The sequence below is a fragment of the Excalfactoria chinensis genome, chromosome 2 (assembly GCF_039878825.1).
Source record: "Excalfactoria chinensis isolate bCotChi1 chromosome 2, bCotChi1.hap2, whole genome shotgun sequence".
Lineage (NCBI taxonomy): Eukaryota > Metazoa > Chordata > Aves > Galliformes > Phasianidae > Excalfactoria > Excalfactoria chinensis.
In genome coordinates this window covers 86,673,383-86,693,426 of record NC_092826.1, presented here as the reverse complement: position 1 = coordinate 86,693,426, position 20,044 = coordinate 86,673,383, and positions in this window count along the sequence as shown.

Genomic DNA, 20,044 nt, shown 5'->3' with positions numbered 1-20,044 from the left:
TAACAGTTAATGGTCAGCTGTCATTCCACTTCTTCCTTTGCCTCTTCCAGTGAAACCTGTGGTTGGACTTGATGATCTTCAAGGTCTTTTCCAACCTGGGTAATTCTATGATTCTATGATTCTATGAAAGATACTGTCAAACATTGTTTGAAACAGAATCAGAAAACACAAGAAAAAACTGTGATTGTCTATGACTGAACTAATGAAATGAGAAGAAACTGAAGGGACTGCATTTTAGTAATGTTCAAAAAGTGTTAAAATTGTTTTGAAAAGGGAGTAAAACCTTTTTTCAAAGTGTTTTAATAATATCTTCTGTATTGGCTGTGTAATAGATTAGTAACAAAACAAGAGGTAAAAGCCTCAAATTGTGCCAGGGGATGCCTGGGTTGAATATTAGGAAAAAATTATCATCTAAAAGAGAGGTCAAGCCCTGGAACAGGCTCCCCACAGGAGTGATGGAGTCACTGTCCCAGGAGGTGCTCAAGAGATGTGTACATGTGGCACTTAGTGCCATGGTTTAGTGGGCATGGTGGCACTGCTTGGTTGAATCTTGGACTACATGATATTAAAGGTCTTTTTCAGCCTTAATGATTCAATGATTCTATGACAGCAATTGCAGAAAACAAAACATAAAATTAAACTTTCTTGAAAAACATCACACTCATTAAAAACCTATTGTGGCATCAACTCATGGAGACTTAATTCACTGCCAAAGAAGCAATTCAAGTGAAATGTTTATATTCAGATATTATATGATAGAATTCTACAGTGCATGCCTTATATTTATTTCTCCCATAATAAATGTCTTAATTTTATAATGATTTTTGGATTTATCTCTTTACTCACTAAGCAAGAACTTCAAATAATGGTGCTTTTACATATAAAAGAACCACTTCTCTTTTCATTAAGCAAGATAACTAGGTATTTTCTTGCATAAATTACAAGGAATATTATTGTCCTGTAGTCATACTATGGTGGCTAAAACCCATTTTATCTTGGTTTGATATGCTTTCATTGTACACTAAAACAATGTTTATTTTTTTTTGTCTGTGAACTGGAGGGAAAAGGAAAATCTCATCAAATAAACAAACAGTAAAGATTTTTGTTAGAACCAAATCCACTTCTGGCAAGATATCTGTATGTATGGTGGGACAAGTAGCTTTCAGAAACAGGCACATGGTGAACCTTGCATTTCAGACCTTTTTGTTGAAGATCAGCTCATGTGTCTGGGCAACTGGCAAAGATGTAGAATACCCAGATGTCTGAAATCATAACGACAGACCATGGATTGTGTGAGTAAGCTGAGTGATACAGTGCATTTTGGTGAGAGCTGGTAAAGCTCACAACGTAATGAGTGCATTTAAACATGTCACATCCTGCAGAATACAATGTAGAGAGTTCAGGGAAATGATATTAATATTTCAGAATGCATCTTTTTATATGAAATATACATTTTGTGTATGCAGAGTACATTTTCAGGAGCTCCCTGAATTCTGAGGCTAAGATAGAAGCATCTCAGCATTGAGTCTGAATATTTCATTACATCATAAATATCATATGTTTCAGTATATAATGGAAGACAGATAACTAAATATTTGATTTTATGCCAGCCATAATAAAACATCGTATGAGGAAGTGTTTTCATCATTGTGACCTAATTACAAGTTCTCTGAAATATTTGAGAATAATTTCAGAATCCAGTGATCCAAATGAGTGATTATATTATTGCTGGATACTGCAGCAATGTTGTAATGGCTCCACTACAATGAATGTCAGCCATTATTATAGTAAAAAAAATGTCCCGCTGCTTCTAAAATAACAAAGAGTTGTTCTCAGAAAGCTTTATAGGTTGAAGTTTACTTAGCATGTCAAGGACCCCTTCCACTTCATTTTACCTAACTGGCTGTTCTGTGCACTGCTAGCTCTCAAATCAATTATTTCCCTCTCTTTACATCAAAAATATCCTGTTTTCTTCTAAAAATCAACAATTTAGTCTCTTAATATCTTTTGACTTCTCCATGTTCATAGGTTAGTGCCCATTCCTGCTCAGAACATAGCTAATTTGCATTTACAGCACTCCAGCAAATTCTTAATAATAATAATAATTCAAAATAATAAGTATTTGAGCTGCAAATTTCATGTGGAAACTTGTATTTTGTTAAGTTGCAGAGATATTTATGTCCAGGACTATAGCATAATTATAGACAGTGGTTTTGCTTTGGTTTGGTTTACCTATTCTATCCATCTACAGTGATTTAATCAGTGCAGTATTTGAATCTATTGCCTCCTGTTGCTTTGATTACACTGCAAGATTTGATCAATGACACTACTATGTAACACATTTTATCTGTGGGACAGAATGTTTGGCATCTGCTACAAGGCTCATGGCAGTGCTCTGATGAACTGATAGTGCAAAATCATTAAGCCAACACTGTTCTATGGAATGCCTTACAATATCACATTGCAAAGAAAAAGTATGCCAAAACCAATGTCAATCATAATAATAAAGATATTACACAACTCCAAAATGAGGAAGGACACAAAAAATTGAGTAAAATAACAGCTTATCTGCTGTTATCTCTTCACCCTGGCATATAGTTTAAGGAGAGGACTTACACAAAAGATCTGGAGGAGCTACCAACTCTTGAGCACAGAGGCCTTGCAGAGACATTTGGACAAACTAGAGTCTAACTGCACAAAGTTTAACAGTAGCAGGTGCCAGACTTCGCATAGAGATGGGGCAATTCTGTATATACATACAGACTGGGGAATGAACGGCTGAAGAGCAGCTCAAGAGAAAGGAATATGGGAGTTCAGGTTGATGGCAAGTAGTATGTCCTGGCAGTCAAAAGGGCCAACTGTATCCTAAAGTGAATCAGGCAGAGTGGTGCTAGCCAGTAGAAGAATGGGACTGTCCCACTCTGCTCTATGCTGGTGCAGCATTGAATTCCGTATACAGATTTGGGTGCTGCAATAGAAAACCACACACTGGCTACTGCCGTAATGACCATCACAGTGGGCACCACTGCCCTGCCTTTACCCCTGGACTCAATAAATAAGGGAGCACTGGCAGCTGGACTGCCACTTGCCAAGCTTAGGCCTTATGGAGCCACACAAATGTGGACAGGAGAGGAGCCAAAACAAGAAGGCAGGTGACAGCCCGTTTGGGTGTGGGACAAGAGTGAGGCAATTCCATGAACATCAGGGGTGCCAGCTCACAAGGAGAAAAGGTGGAATTAGCACAGCAAAAGCCACAATTGCATGACAGCAATGCCCATTTCTCATGTGACCAACAGCAGGCAATCCATGCACAAGGATTGACCAGGCAGCAGCATAGTGCCTAGGCATGGGTACCAGATGAAGAATGTTATGGGATCAAGGCACATTCACTATTGTAAGAGGGTCATAGGGCCAAGTCATGACTGTCAGCTACAGGACAGTGAGAAGCCCATGGAGATGGATGTTCTAGAGAATGACAAGGGGCCCAGGCACATGTGCTGCAAAGGAATACATGTGGTGCCAGGGCAAGCTCATCACCCAGAGACTGACATGGCACAGAAACTCCCACCATCAAAGGAATGGCATTGGGCCAATTCATTCCGGAGCTCTAGTGAATGACAGGGAGAGCCCATGGATGTGGGCTTTCCACCAAATGCCAAGAGGCTTAGGCAGGCCTAACGCCTAGAGAATGGAGTGGATACCAGGCAAGCCAGCTGGTCATAGAATGATGAGAAGCACAGACATGGCTGCCAATATTCACCCACCGATGGGCAGCACAGACATGGCTATAATTCAAAGAATGGCATTGGACACAGGCATGACCACTGAAGTAACTGGCTTTTAGTGAATGACAGGAAACCAAGTTGTTCCTGTTGTTCAGAGAACAGCCCACTATTAGCAGAAAAGAAAAAATAAATAAATAAATAAATAAATAAATAAATAAATAAATAAATAAATAAATCTGTAAAGAAAATTGTGGTGGTTTTGTGTAGATTATTTGCTTAGGTTTGGAGGATCAGAGAAGACAGATGATCTTGAGTTTTTCTCTTCTGTGTAAATCGATAATTTGACTGGTAACAAAAGTCTGGCAGCTGAGTTAACTTACCAAATGCCAAAGCTGTGCCCCTCTATAGTGTCTGATACTAAAGACTTGTAAAAATACAGCAATGCATGAAAAAGAAGCAGACAATGAATTTCTCCTAAATTATGTTTTCTCAATTCATGTATCTATAGTACCCATTGTCATCTAAACACAGGGTCATAGGATCATACGCTAGGATAGGTTAGAAGGGCCTGAAGGAGTTTCTCTGGCCCAACCACAATCATCTATGAACTTGTGAGTTTTCAAATACCCTCTCAATTCTTATAGTTTATAACTTTGACACTGCTTAAAACTACAAAGCATTTTAAAATGATTACATGTTCTTCCCACTTTTTAAATACAAATGTATTTGTTTAAAAATTACTGAACACAGGTTCCACAATGTATGAGAATTAAGGGAGGGGTACAAAGATGGTGATGAACTCCTAGAAGGCACGATGTACTAGGAGTGGCTGAGGTCTCTTGGGCTGTTCACACTAAAGAGGAGACTGAGGGGTGGCCTTACGGCAGACAAAGCTTCTCCATGAGATAAGAGGAGAGGCTACCACTGATCTCTCCAATGACAGGGCTATGACCCAAGGGAACAGTACAGATCTATACCATCAACTTGGGTAGTAGGAAAAGATTATTGAGCAGTGGGGAGCTGAGCCCTTCAACTGACTGTCTGAGGCAGAGGTCATGCCAATAAGCCAGGTAGAGTTAGATTTGGAAAATGCTCTAAGATATAGTGTTTGAATTTTGGATAGTCCTGTGTGCAGCCGGGAGTCGAACTCTATGATACTTTTAGATCCCTTACAACTTGGGTTATTCTGTGATTCTATGATCCTATGTTCTTTTTCAGTAACTTGGTCTGGGGAGATATTGTTCTTTTTATGTCCTTATGTCCCACTTGAAAGCCAATCAAGCTTCAGTGTTTTCTGTATTCATTTCTGTCTCTCTTCTTCCCTTTCTCCTTCTCTTCTTCCTTTTTTCTGCTTCTTCACCCCTTCCCTCCTCCTTGACTGCACACATCTTCCCCAGATGGTTGTGTACATCTGTGATCACCTGTTCATCTTGTTTCTCTTCTTTCCCCTTTTAGAGTTCCAAAGCAAGGAAGGACATAAACTCAGCCATAAGACCCTTGTTTGGAAGGCATTAAAGAAGCCCCATCCCTTCAGAAGAGCAACTCCCATTTTGCTGACCAGTTCCTTCTTCAACACAGGCCTTCCTAAAGTATGTCTGTGGAAACTCCTGCTGTGAATTTAGAAACTTCTACACTGGAGTACTGGTTCTCAGCTGATTGGGAAAAGTTGAATTTTTTTTTGTGAAATCTGATGGTACTTTATTATTTATTATTTCATTAATTTCCAGGATACTTAAATTTTAAGCATAACCAAGCCCCTTGACTGGGATTAGCAGAACATAGCTTTGTGATAAGTGGTCTGGGTTGAACTAGACTTGCTGTTACGTTGGTCTTTAAGTATCGGTTACATATGCTGATTATAAAACTCACTGTCAATCCCAATAATGTGTTTTCATGTATACAATTAAATCACTAAGCAGAAATTTGAGGGTTTGTAATTTTCCTGTGGAGGCTATGGTTAAAGGAAATATAATCAGACAGAAGTTCAACATCATGGCAAACCAGAGTATTTAACCTTTCTCTGTGAATAGATCCACAGGCCCATCATTCTTCTGCAGGAAGACAGAAACAGAGACCCTACTCCCTGTGACATGGGTCAAAATTGTTGCAGAAAAAGGTGAGCATGAGCTTTTCTTTCATCCATGTCTGGGCAGATGTCTATGGCCTGAAACGATGAGGTCAGATTAAAAAATAAATAAGAGCTAGCAGAGGCTTAGCACAATTTCCCAAAACACCGTATATTTATTTGTCTGAGTACGAATACACAAGGTTAACATTAGTTCCTGTTTTTGAAAATGTTGGCTTTAATCTACATAGACCATCATTTATTCCCTGCCCTACCCCCTCCATTCCCTCCACTTTTTTAGCAGATGGAAATATCATTTTCCACAGCTAATTTTTTCCAGGTGGAATGTCTACAGACTATAAAACTGAATTTCTCACAATCATCCACAGACAGAATTAAAACCAGAACTTTAAATGAGATAGAATTTAATGTCAGAAAATTTCATTTAAGTGAGCATTAGGCAGTAGCAAGCCTGCACAGAGGTGGCTATGAGTTTTCGTTTTTCATTTCTGTTTTCATTAGAAAACTGTGAGAAATTGGATAAGCAGTGGCCTCACTCCAGCTTTACACCTTTTGCATATGAAGTTAGGCAGTAAATACAGCCCAGGAAAGAGGCTAAAGCACCACAGCTCAGATGCATATTCAAAATTATTTTCAAGCTTCAATTATGTTTGGAAGCAAAGTTGCTTAAACACAGCCCTGCAATTCATTCAGCCAGCCACAGACACTTGCAGAGTCACCAGATTACTCCTAATGCAACTAATCCATCCCGTGGCATGGAGTACATCACAGAGATTTAGTTACCACCATCAGTGGGGAAACTAGAGATCTGTGGCCAGAAATATCACACAGATGGGCCTGTTTGAAATCCTCCGCATCCTGGGCTTTCAAACCTTAAAAACAAATGAAGTGATTCCAGCATGACCCCTGCTGTGGTATAATGGATCCTGTCTGTGTGTGCTGTGTTTATCATGATTTACCCCTTTGCAGTTCCTTGCTCGTGTAACAGCAATTTTGAAAATGAATCCCTATTGATTAGACATTCTGCACCATTGAGTTCTAGGCAATTTTATTTATTTATTTATTTGAATAAAAGCTTTTAATGACCCCACTAATTCCAAATGACTTTAGCAATACATTAATTCTTCTTTCTTTTCCTCCTGTTTGCAGATGGCAAATATACACTTCCAGACCCTATTGATGCTGCCTGTGGCATGTCATCACCCTTCCATGCACAGAACTACCTGTTAGAAATTAAAACACAGGCATCAGAAGTGGGGACAGGTGGAAGGGCAGTGCTGAGGGTCTTCTTGACTTTCTCTGGCTCCCAGCCATGGTGGCAGGTGGACAGGGGCTCCACCTCACAGAGCCAGCAGACCTTAAGCTGAACACAGCTGCGGTAGACTGCAAACAAGTCACTGTGACCACACAGCTGGATCAGAACCAGAGCAAGGACCCTGAATTGCCTTCAATTGCATCCTACAGAGCAAAACATTGTTCTGTGGAGAGAAGGGGTGATGTGCTGCTCCTTCAGCAATGGTGCAGTGCAGGAAGGAGTGAGGGCCCTCACGAGCAGCCTGGGGCTCATAGCAGCCTCTCTTTCAAAGTTTAAATTTCTCCAGTGCTTTGCAAGGCAATTCTGCTTATCATGGCAATAAAGAGTGAGGCAAGAACCCGGCGCTGAGCTGCGCTCTGACGGGAACAAGTAGCAGAATGCTCACTGGAGTCAGGCTATCTTTAAAGCCTAAGAAAGATTTGCAGGTGTTGGCAGCACATGCATACTAATGGTATTTTAACAGAAATTTTCACCAAATGCCCTAATGCGTGAGAATAGCATGCACATCTGAAAAAATCAACAGGCCACTTCCCCCCAGTGGAGGAAATGAATTAAGCAGTGTGTTCTGTAGTACAATGGACCTGACTGAAGGAATAACACAGCTTTTGATATATGATAATTGTAGGAGACTGACACAAAAAAAATAGGCCAAATAAAGTCCTCAAAGGTACCTATATAGAACATATTCAAGGCCTGGAAATAGCTTGTATACAGAACATCCTCTTTTTATTCAGCCATAAGAATGTGCTTACACTGCATAAAGGACCAGGGGTGGGAGTTACAAGTTGCTTCCTGTGATTATTTCCAGCCATAATCAATGCGGTACTGAGTTACTGATTCTGTAAAGAGCCTGCTCTATGCCAGCTATGGAAAAATCAAATTCAAAAAGAGGAAGAGAGAGAGAGAAAAAGAAGGATGAGAGAGGGAAGAGAAGGAAATCAAGAAGAACTGCACTATTGCAAGCAGCAAAACAGGTACCTAAAGGATGAATTTGAGCTCAGGTGGGCACTTAAATCTTTTAAACAAGCTCTTCAGTGAAGTAAATTGTCTACTTTGCTGTAAAAATACATAGCAGAAAAATAGGCTGTTTCTGACATAGACTATCTGTGCTTATAATTGAAATCTGACAGAAATGTAATGTCATTAATGGATGCAGAAAGAAAGAAAGAAAGAAAGAAAGAAAGAAAGAAAGAAAGAAAGAAAGAAAGAAAGAAAGAAAGAAAGAAAGAAAGAAAGAAAGAAAGAAAGAAAGAAAGAAAGAAAGAAAGGAAGAAAGAAAGGAAGAAAGAAAGGAAGAAAGAAAGGAAGAAAGAAAGGAAGAAAGAAAGGAAGAAAGAAAGGAAGAAAGAAAGGAAGAAAGAAAGGAAGAAAGAAAGGAAAGAAAGAAAGGAAGAAAGAAAGGAAAGAAAGAAAGGAAAGAAAGAAAGGAAAGAAAGAAAGGAAAGAAAGAAAGAAAGAAAGGAAAGAAAGAAAGGAAAGAAAGAAAGGAAAGAAAGAAAGGAAAGAAAGAAAGGAAAGAAAGAAAGGAAGAAAGAAAGGAAGAAAGAAAGGAAGAAAGAAAGGAAGGAAGAAAGAAAGAAAGGAAGAAAGAAAGAAAGGAAGAAAGAAAGGAAGAAAGAAAGAAAGAAAGAAAGAAAGGAAGAAAGAAAGGAAGAAAGAAAGGAAGAAAGGAAGAAAGGAAGGAAGAAAGGAAGGAAGAAAGGAAGGAAGAAAGGAAGGAAGAAAGGAAGGAAGAAAGGAAGAAAGAAAGGAAGGAAGAAAGGAAGAAAGGAAGAAAGGAAGAAAGGAAGAAAGGAAGAAAGGAAGAAAGGAAGAAAGAGAAGAAAGAAAGAAAGAAAGAAAGAAAGAAAGAAAGAAAGAAAGAAAGAAAGAAAGAAAGAAAGAAAGAAAGAAAGAAAGAAAGAAAGAAAGAAAGAAAGAAAGAAAGAAAGAAAGAAACATTGGAGTCAGTCTTCCAAAAGCCTATGAAAATGTAGGCTTGTTTATTAGATGAGTATTTCCTATCCTAAAGGCAGATTATTTCCACAAGAATCAGAATAAGGTTTGACTGTAAGGATGGATTTGAATATTGGCTCCTGCAGTGCTTCCCTTAATTCTGAAATAAGTATAAACAAGACCGGGTCTGATACTATAATGTGCTGTTTTTCTCTCTGTGATGGTGGGTGCTGTTACTACCACAAGATGACAATCCTGTCCATCCTGCTTCCTTCCCCACTAACACCCCTTCCCATTCCCTCCCTTTTTCCCCAGCATTCAGAGTTTGGCATTCAAATCAAAGGTTTGCTTTGAAGTTAGAACCTAAAATGGGAAGTTGATAACTATTTTCCTCCCAGTGCTTTAGTGATGAATTGCTGACCGTGGAAAGGAAATGGCTTTCTTTTTTTTTTTCCATTTTCATTTACATGCAAGCAGTAAAAGTCAGGTTCCACACTGCAGATATGTGCAAATTCATCCAGTGACTGTGTGTGCTACAGCAAATCCTATGGAGATAAGGAGCTAAAGCAGCAGGGGTGCAGCAACATAAGCTTCAAAGCTAGACATGCAATTTAATAAGCAACAAACTTAACAAAGAGCAAGGGGATATTTAACAGGGAGGTGAAATATTTCAGCTATTAAGAAACAGAAAATTGCTGTGATGACCAGAGGTTTAGTGATGCACTTCAGAATGGAATGTTTTCAAGGGAATACATAAACATTTACCCAGGAACTGGTTTAACTAATAATTTTATTTATTTATTTTTTTCTAAGCATAGGTATATTCTGAGGGATGAGGACTGTTGTTTCAAACAGAATTAAGTGTATGTATATTAGTAATTGATGCTGAATGCACAAGTTGATCATCCTGTTCTTCATAAATGATGGCGTTTAATCATAAGCAAATTATACCATGTCAATCTTTTAGGAGGCAATTAAAGCAATAGATTTTCTGTGGCCTGTTTTCACACTCAAAGGGACTGATTTAACTCCCATCTACCTCTCTTGGGCATAAGGCTTGCTTTCAGCACAGCTACAGATGACTTTTACCACTGTCAAAGGTAACTGACAAGTCCACAATACAGAGCACAAATGTTCATCAAAGAGAAAAAAAATATATAAATCTTTTTTAAACAGTTCTCAGCCTTTATTAAAACAACAGTTCGAGTAAAGAACTGATTCTGTAAGATTCCTAACATCTAATGATGGAGAAACTGAAAGGTATTAATGTTTGTTGCATGCTTCCAGTAATAGCAGCTGAATAACATTTTCCCCAGCCACCTGGATCTTCATTTAGACATTTTATGAAACTGCACCTACATTGCAAACTGGCCTTTTTCTTTCATTTTCTGCAGTTCATTTGTATCCAATCAGGCTGCATCAAGATTCATTGCATTTAATGGGAAATTCACTCTTCTGGATCAGATACCTGTTTTCAATTTGGACAGTATCTGATTCCAATGGCAGAGGTGACAGGAATAAAGAGGAGAGGAGAAGCAACTGCCTACAGTATAGATTTCTGCAATGCTAACACAGCTGCTGGTTTCTGAACCAGTAGGAGCTTTCAGGACTCTCCAGGTTAGAATTTGCTTACATTTTCCAAATTATGATGGTAAAAGAAATAAAAATTAACAGTCTCTGGGTTTATATGGAAAAAAAAAAAAAAAAAATCTATTGCCCTTCTCTAAGAATAATAGTTTTCTACATAAAAGTGCCCTTGCCACAGCGTCTCTCCAGAGTCACAGCCTTCCTAAGGCACCCAGTGCTCCACAATAAAGGTCTGCAAAAGTATTCCTGACATACAGCTTATGTCAGCATCAGGCCTACTACTCGTCAGAGCGGGATCAAGTTCAGGCTCATTATCACTTACTGTATCTTTCTAGCCCCAGCTTGTGCATTTGACTGGGAGAAGAACAGTGGACATGGCTGTTGTATGAACTTTTTTTTTTTTTTTAAATTAAAAGAAGTATTGCCTCTGAAAACATTTTTTTCCTTTTCAAAGTCATGCCATGCGGTTGGCATATTGATGGAATTCACATTAGAAAGAACACCTGCACAGATTTATCTGTGGCAGAAATGCGGGTGTTACCATTTTCCTAACAAGCAGAAAGAAAAATAGGATGGTATCACAGCATTATTACTGTAGACTTCTGCATCTGTTCACACAAAAGCAGTTTGTCTAGAGTTATCTGACCTATTTGAATTATGGGATAAATTAGACCCATGCAGGTTATCCTTTTCAACTTGCTTACAGGCACTTGGGAAACATCAGTTCCTATATATTAGTTAAACAATAAAGAATATTTGGGTTCGTCTTTGTCTCACATGTATCTTGCCATTGCATGCATCCGACATACCTACCTTGCAAAGCTGACAGAAGTCATATTTTGAGAAGACTAACAGAAGGGCAGGAAGGAAAACATTACTTTGAATGCAAAAGAATAAGCCAGGACATCTAAGAGAGCCTACTTGTTTCTACTAAAGAAACTATTGAATCCTGTCCCAGTTTGTTATGCAGCCTGACAAAATACTTCATCAGACCTGGATGACTGTGGCATGTAATCAAGATGAATGCTGGACAAAATAAGGGAACAATTCTAATTTGCCCTGTGAGATCATGCACATTCAGAGGACTTTCCAAAGTGTGTAGATCTGCACCTTCCCACTCACCAATACACAGCTCACCTATATTCCCTAAATTTGGTACTTTCATTCATCCCATCAGATGAGGAAGCAACAGACACCCTCAAAGTCTCATCTGAGATATGGCCTCTGCCCTTCCTCAGCCTGTTACAGAAAATGCTTAACAGATGCTGCCACTCCTAACTACAGCTGCCAATGGGAGATTTGAACAAAGATCCTCCTCTCTCTGACCATCTGTTAGTTCAGGGATGAGGAAATCTACCTTGTAGACCCTGTTTTTGGCCAGCTGGCATCCAATCTTGTAACTCTGACTTTATCAAGAAGCTAGCAAATGCCAACTTCAGGTCTGCTTGAGTAGGCTTTGTAGAGGTTTTCTAGTCAAGAGAGTGATAGATGGCTATTATATTTAAAAAAATAAAGTTATGTCTAATTAGAAAGCACTCTTTAACTAAACTTGAAATGTTCTATCAAAACAGAGCAAGTTTGACCAAACTTTGGGTGAATAGTCAGTGTCCTTTTAATGAACTACACCTGGTGAATTGTACTGGATGCTGAAGAAGCCACAATCCCAGCCCTGCTTAAATATATTTTCTGGACTCTGCCAATTAAAATCCAGAGGAATCATCTGGGACCAATGGATCCTGGATTCCCTCTTTTTACAACAGACCCTATAAATCTCATAGGGCTGTGGCTACTGCCAAGTTCCATGCACCTGCAGACTTTTTCCATCATGTCTTCCATGGCAGTGTTTGGCAGGAGCCTTGAGATACACCTCCCCATTGGGTCTGTCCCATACAAGGCTTGGTGCCAGATACTCCAAGTTCTTTGAGGCCAATGGCAGTCCACTGCTCCTGACAGGCTGGAAGTGACTGATGTGATTGTCAGCTTTTCCTCTGTTCTGCAGACACCAGTTTTTCTGAGTAATGTTTTCTTTCATCTGGGCTGAACTGGGAGAGCCTACCATCTGGCAGGTGATGACCTACCCTCACTCATTTACATCTTCCTCATTTCTTGTCTCGGCTGCAGTGGTGTGATACCTGCTGGAAAAACCAAGCAGCAGCAAACACAACATCATGTTTCCTCAGCATCCAGGGGACTATGGGCACATTAGGCCTTCACCTCTGCTCTCTGCCTTGGATGCATAGGGGATTCTAAATCCAACCCAAGGGCTCATCCAGATGGTCCCTAGCACAGCTCCTCAGTAGTCAGCCTGTATCTTGGCACTAAAGGCAGTAAACAGTGATTTCTCCAAGGAGCAGTCTACAGGGTAGAAGAAGCTTGCCTTGGGGAGATATTGAATTCCATCAGAGACTGGAGGCAAGGTGGCTGGGGAGAGAGCAAACCTGATCATTGCCCAGGGTTGCAGTTTTTTACCAAAGTGCATGCTGCCTATGTTCCCTGTGCCAGACACTCAAGAAGCTGGGATTATTGCCAGAGGGGTAAGGCCAATACCAGCAGCAGTTGTTCCACTCGTGTCCTCCCTCTGCAGCAGCAGGATCAGCCATGCCAGCCCTCTGTGGCCTGCCTTGGTCAGCTTCCCAGCTCTGCTTCTCTAGCCTTCCCGTAGCAAGAGCATCCTGCCTCTGACGCTGCTGCCCCAAAAGAGCAAAATTAGATGTTACGTGTGCTCTGCAAAGGTTTGAGTCAGCTCTGTCCGGAACAATCCCCTCAGGACACCGCAGACTGCCATGGCAAGCAGGTTTCACCTTTGCCTGTCCCCTCTGGAGCAAATACCTAGCAAAATGTGTTTGGAAAAATCACACTAAAACAATGTTCCTTCCTTGAGGAGAAGAGGATAATAAAAAAAGTCTGTGACAAATGTGAGCTGTGTTACTATGGGCTTTACTGGATGGCACTTGTAAACTAGGGAGATTGCTGTACTACAAAATCCTATGTTAAAGAGAAGGATTAATCACTTTACTGTGAAATGCACAGAGAAAGTAGTCACAGTTGTAGTCTCAAAAATGTTCACTTCAGCAGCACTTGTGGGCCAACATAGCTGAGAGAAATGAAGAATAATGGCTTTTTTGTTAAGACACAGGGATCAGAGACTAAGGAGATCTAGATTTGAAGTACAGCTCCAGTGAGCCTTCCTGACTCTGCCTCAAGTTTCGTACATTTCCTTAGGCAAAGCATTTAATCTCTCTGTACTTGAATTCCTCATTTGTAAAATGAGGGTAATACTTCCTTCCTCTGTCTTTTCTTATTAGTCAACCAGAGCCACAGCCGTAAAACAACTTAGCTACACAAACTGAATTCAAGTGACTGAATTAAAATATGGATCCTTGGCTCGTTCTCTCAGCTTCTGCCAAGAGCAAGAGACATCTGAATTCTGTATATATAGATCAGGAAATCCCATACGCCTCTGCCTTCTCACCTAATACTAAACATTTGAAGTATCTCAGTTCCCTTGCAAGTTCAGCCTTCATCTCTTCTGGGGATCTACTGCAGTTATCACATAGCAGACAGAAATACATGTCTTCCAGGAAACATACAGATGAATTGCAAACTTTTTCAAGAAGCAAGAATCTTGTCTGATAAGAAGAGATTGTCAAAGTGATAGAGTATAGAGAAATTTAGTGTTGGATGTAGAGTTCTGTAAAACAGGGGGCGTGCGGATGCCAGGGCTTTGAAATAGCAGGAGCATGCTTATCCTGTTTGACAAAATATCATTAAAGGTATTGATCTTTGTATAGCCATAACTAAAGTGCTTTGCCTAAAATAGCTAAATTCAGAAAGAAGTGTTGGATCATTAACACATCCTTAAGTTAAATCAACTATTTTATATCTCTGCTTGCAACCCACACATGAGAATCAAAACAAGCATTTGAGGTTCCTTGCTTAAAAAAAGAGTTACTATGTCTAATCATCAAAGCAAGGCTGCTCATTGAGAGCATAAAAATGGCTTTTGCAAGAAAATGTTATCACCTTTAAACCACTGTTGATAATACAGGTGGCATTTATGAAAGGTAAAGTCATTCATATTAACACAATCTATCTCCAGTGACTCTCAAATGAGATTATGAAACCACTGCCCAGGAAGACATTTTGTCAAAGCAGGGTTTTGTTAGAATAAGGCATGCTGACAAGCTGGAGTGACAAATGGACTATAATTTTTCTTGCAGTGTTCACAGCAACGGCACTGACACTGTGCATAAATGCAGAGGTGAACTTGGTAAAATTTGCAGTAAAAAAAAAAACAAACCAACAACACAAAGTAATATTTTCCAGAAAGGAAGAAAGGAGAAATCTATGAAAGCATAATTCTCAATGTGTCTACAGGTTCTAATGACAGCATTTCTTGGCATATCAAGAGAATGATCTAATAATCTTATTACACGTAGAACAACCGTTTCTGAAAAAGAAGTGTGGGGTGGAAGAAGGTACAAAAATAATGAGTGGAAAGGCAAATATAACAATTAATTTTTAGAAACTCAAGAAGGATCCTTCCAAATACCAGAAGAAAGAAAGCAAGGCAAGGCAAGGAAATATAATCAAGATATTCTTACACAGAAAAGTGTCATGTATATAAAAAATTACAAAAGACAATAAGGAAAGTATAATTATAAATAATAAAGCAGTGAAATGTTAATAATCTGCCTGACACCGCTGGATGTAGAAAGAGACCCTGTCCATGAAAATTGTGTGGTGCTGTTACAATTTACAAATATGAAGGAGAACTAATTACAGAAAAAAAAACAGCACAAACTATGATCTTTTAGAAATGTGAAAACATGTCAGAAAACAAGACTGAATTATGAAATATGTCATCTGATGGACAGTATGAAATATAATTCCAAACAGCAGTGGAAGGGCTGTTGCTAATACAGAGAGCCACTGGTGAGTACCAACGGTGAAATTAGTTGTGCATTTCACATCTGAGCTGACATGAGAAACAAAGCCACCCCCATCAGTCAATGCATTGCAGAGGCAGGGGAAATACTGTATGCATCGAGGTTGTATAAGAACTGTCATCTGGAATATTGCATCACTACAGCAGATATACTGTGTATGGGAAAGGTGCCCACAGGGGATCAGCGTAATTCAGGAAGGGCCATGAACTATAAAAAAAGTCACCATAAAATTCAGGCTGACTAAATAATGACAAAGACAGGATATTGTGACATTCTACTAGCATTTGGGAAATAAAGATTAAATTTTATCATAACTAATAGTCATCAGCATGGCATGGTATGTGTAACTCTGGGTAAATGGAATGAAATTACGAGTGAAATTTTCAGATAAATTTCAAGAAAAACTTCTTGACAGTGAAATATATTAGAATGTGGAGTAGTCTCCCCAGGGAAATAATGAAAGTACTATCACTTGGGACTTTTAAAACTGCACTGAAAGAAAAAGCCCACAATAGATTATCTGGAAGAGAGAACAGTCTTTGAATTGGCCTCAGGGAGTCAAACTGAGTGACTTAATGGGTCTTCTGAATCTCTAATTTCTGAAGGACAGACCATACCCTGTGTGCTTTCTGCACAACAGAGAAGCAAGCTCAGGCAGCCTCCAGTTGGGGTATTTAGTTTCCCACTGTTGATAGTGAGGTGGGAAGAGTGCTGAGCGCTCCAGCCTGGCTCTGCTCACATCCCCAGTCACCCTCCTGCTTAACTCCCCTGACACATTCTCAGAGCTTGTTGAGCAGCATCAGTGGAGACCTGATTAATTTATTTCAGTGTGCTGCAGCCTCTCATCTGGGGAGACTGGAAAAACGTCTTTCAAAGAGCCACTTCTACTTCACGCTCTTAAATTTAAAGGATTCTCCTGTATATAAACATTTGCCATGGAAAATTAATAAACAGAAGTGGCTGTGACTCGTGGGCCCTACCTCTCCATCTAATTGATCAGATTTTCTCTTTGTTTGAGCACAGCAGCTGATTTTCTTTATGATGTTTCTTGGTGTGACTTTTCTCATTCTTTGATCATCTAGAGAAAGGTTCAGCTCGTGTTTCACATTTCTTTCCTTTTTTTTTTTTTTTTTTTTTTTTCTCTCCTCAACAGAAACAGCAAAAAGAAAAAATGAAATAAGAAAAACAATAAAGCTGTAACCATGGGAAAGTGTTCGTAGTGTAAAACCAGTAAACTCAGTTCTCTGCTACGTGACTGTTTTCTACTACATAGCAGCATGGTACAGGAGGTTCTGCTTGTGATTAGAGATTTAATGCAGAAGAAAAGGAAATGTGACTGGAGCACAAGATACTCTTGATTCTATATGCATATATAATGAATTGTTAAACCCAGTTGATCTTAAGTTCATAGGCATAAAATCAAGCAGCCTTAAGCTGCGATGAATTTGTACCAGGACTATAAATGGGAAGTGGGATCACAGCCAGATGCAACCTTTGTCTCTGTTCATTTTGTATTCAACTGTGCTTCAGCAACCTAATAACAGCAAATTTTAAGCATGTGAACATCTTTATCAAAATCATTCTTCCTCAGCAAGTGATTAATTAGTCTGAGACCAGCAGATCGACATAATCTGGCCATTATGACATGTATTAACGGTTACTGTAAATGAGGAAGGAGGCCTGCTGCTTAGAGGAATTTGCTTTTTTTCTGATTGAGGAGCATAAGAGGAAACCAGCCAGCAGTGCACAGTGACCATGGATATATATATTGTCTTCCTAGCTCCCTTGTTTCATGCATCAGAAGTGGACTCCTCTAACCAGGCTTCCCAAATGGAAATCACACCCTCATCTTGCTCTCTGTTCTTCCTGCCCTTTTTGCTCTTTTAGGTTTATTTCTGCTCAGATGTCTTGCATGTTATTCTCAGCCATCCCACTTCTCCCCTGTACTGTAATGTTTAAGTGCTTGACACCTAGCAGGAATAAGGTGCTGAGATGCCACAGGACTAATTGTTAAGCATTTCAGTCTCAGTGTGAGTATCTACAAACAGTAAGGGTGTGGACCTTTTTACCCCATCTTGACCCTGGGTTGTAAATGGCTTATGATTTTCTGCATCTTGTATCAGACATTTATCTATTAAATACCAGCAATTGGTTATCTTGGAGAAACAGTCTCTGCTGGTCCTGTCTAGTGGTGTTTGAATGCAAAAGCAATTCTTTCCTCAGTTTCTATGTCTCCTGGGGGTGTCTCACATTAGCAAACCTGCTAGAAATGCTGGGATCGAAGCTTGTTGTCCGGATATCTGCTTCAGAATTATCTTTATCTATTTCAAATATTTTTAGATGGTTTATTCATACTTGGTTTATTTCTTTTCCTTTCCCTACCCATTTCATGCTGAAGAACACTGATGTAGAAAAATCCATGAGATTATTCCTGAGCTTACCACCACAGATAGTAATGTGACCTAGCTTTTATGGGGCTTTTTTTAAGGAGGCAATTGCTGCTCACCCTATTGTACAATTGGGGAGAACTCACTATTTGCACTATAGAATAACTGATCTGGGAAGAGAACCAAGGCCCCCAGCATATGGTATTGCCAGTTACTCCAGTGATCATATTTGTGTGCTAAGAGCCACATAAAAGTTTTACCGCTTCCCTTGATCTGAAGCATTTTTTCTTCCTCCTTCCCTTTCTCCTGAAGACCACATCAAAACCACTTCCCCCTCCCGCCCCCCCCAGATCATTTGCTGAAACTAAACTGAAAAAAGTAAATTAATAAACAAGGCATGAATGAGCACGTGAAAGGTGCTGTGGAGTGTTAGCAGGGCCTGTCTTTGTGGACCTGAAAAGCCCATGATAATGAGCTTCTCCAGTTGGGTGGAGGGAAGCACGCATGCCAAGGAGAATCTTGGGCTTCGCATTTCATTAAAGAAAGGTTTCGGCCTTTTTCCTTGTTAAAAAGCAGCTTTGAAAAGTGAAAGCGACACAAACTGATCATTATGGTTGAAAGTGCAATCATTAAAAAAATCTCTCCTCATTCACAGGCTCCCGACAGCTGGTCGCTGGAGCCTGAATAAATGCAGCCAGTGCCACGTGGATCTGGGGGGAAGATATTCCATGTATCCCTAGCCACAGGGGGCTGTGCCACAGGGCCTCTGTGGGCCCCCCAAGACACCTACCAGCTGGCCACCTCCCAGAGAAGCTGCCACTGCCCCCTGCCACCCACGGGACCCCTGCCCATGGACAATGCCCTGTTGAGGGGTTTAGGATGCTGAGTGTACTCACTAGCCTGCTTTCTCCCTTTCCCCTTCTCTGCTTTGCTCTCCCCTCTCTGCCCTTTCCAAACCTCTCCCTTTTCTCTAACAGTGTATTTCCCAGCCAGAGAGCCTTTTGCTGTGGTGGGCCCTCTTATCCTGCTATCACGCTTCGCTGAACCTGCTGTCCTGGGATCGGGGAGATGCTGAGCTGTATTCATTGTGACACAAAGTAAAAGCAGTGGGTTCCCAGCCTCACGAGCAACAGCAACACTCCTGCATTTAGTGAACTTAAACCAATCCTACAACCCACCTGTTTCTGGGGTAGGTTTCTGGACACCTACTTTTCTTCTCAGTGTGTCACTGGCTTGTAGCCAAAGCAATTTTTAATTCTTACATCGTCTGTGTAACCCTATATATACCCTGCTGAGCCAGACTCTGTGTTACTGTTATTCCAAGGCTTCTGTAGATGCTCCAGTTGCCAATAAAGTAAATTTTTTCAAACACTTTGCAGAGAAAAAGTGGTGGGGAAGGAAAAAGAGAAAAGAGAGTGAAATGGAAATCTGCACTGGACCTATTACACATGGCTTGCTAATAAGCAGAGGCTGGAAGTCAGAAAGAGGAAGGAGGGGGGAACCAGGGATAATTACGAGGCAAGAGGGAAGCCAGTCCTACAGGCAACACCAAATGGAGCTCATAAGCAAACATCTGCTCTGAGATGTCTAAGGAGAGAGCAGGACTTTGTGCAGTTTAAAGAAAGAGGCTGTCTTACATGTATTTAATGTTTCAGACACACAGGGTAAGAGAAAAGTTGCAGAGCATTTATTGCTTTCTTGAAACAGAGCTCAAGACAGGAGTTCAAACTGCTTATGATTTACTTCTGTTCAAAAAAGAGCTTTGATTTCTCTGTAGTTTTTTTGTTTGTTTGTTTGTTTTGTTTGGGTTTGGTTTGTTGCTTTTTTGTAGGTTTTTTTTTGTAGGTTTTTTTTGTTTTGTTTTGTTTTGTTTTGTCTTGCTTTGGTTTCTTTTTGTTTGTTTGTCTTTGTTTTTTCAGATAAATATCTACAGTGATTCAGGAGTAAAAGTACAGTTCCCAGGGTATAACATTGATTTGCAGGGAATTTCTACACAGCAAGAGTCACTGTCCTGGGAGTTTACTGCTATTGTGAAATGACCATCAAGATGACATATCAAT